This window comes from Myotis brandtii, unplaced genomic scaffold (assembly GCF_000412655.1).
Source record: "Myotis brandtii unplaced genomic scaffold, ASM41265v1 scaffold50, whole genome shotgun sequence".
In the NCBI taxonomy this organism is placed as follows: domain Eukaryota; kingdom Metazoa; phylum Chordata; class Mammalia; order Chiroptera; family Vespertilionidae; genus Myotis; species Myotis brandtii.
The window spans coordinates 1,464,017-1,464,793 of NW_005369061.1; positions in this window are offsets into that span (position 1 = coordinate 1,464,017).

The following is a 777-nucleotide window of genomic DNA, read 5'->3' on the forward strand; positions in this document are numbered from 1 at the left end:
GTACGCTGAAGGGAGGAGGGAGGAGGGAGGAGGGAGGGGGTGGGGAATAGGAGGAGGGGGCAGCACAGCAGCTTGTGCAGGAGCATATGTGAGGGCAGGAGCCGGCCCAGGCTGTGGGGAACGGAAAACAAAGAGCCTGCTGAGATTTCCGCCAGGCTGGGGGCTGCAGAGGACGGCCGGAGGGACGGAGGGAGGGAGGGAGGGAGGGAGGGACAGTGCACTCAGGCAGGAGTCCTGGAGATGCTCTCCTTGCCCGCACCCTCAGCAAACAGCCTCCAGGCACATGGCAGTGCCGGACCCAGCCTCCCTGTGATCTTGGACAGGCCTCCCCACACGGGCCTGGGCATTTCCCGGCGTGGGCAGGAGATTCGCGACCACAGGGCGCCCAGAGCTCATCGGATGCCCAGAGCCAGGTGACCTGGGACCTCAGAGAACAGGGGGCGTTGGTGACACCCAGGGTGCGCCCCCCTCCCTGAGATCATAGGCCGTCCGCGTACTCCGACCCCGGGCAGCAGGGCCACCCACAAGGTTCCCGCTGCAGAGATCTGAGCGCCACAGCCCCCTCCCTATTGTGTGACCGCACAGCCCGGACGAAATCCCAGCTGAGCCTTAAACTGTGACCATGGGCAGGTCACAGCCTTCCCTGAAGTTCTCCTCCCACCATCTGTGAAATGGGAGAGCAGCTGCCGTTCCTGCCACGTTCGGAAAACCCATGGGTTCGCCGAACGGGTGGGAACTCCGGAAGTTTAAGGTGCAGCGCGGGAGGGAGGCTCTGTC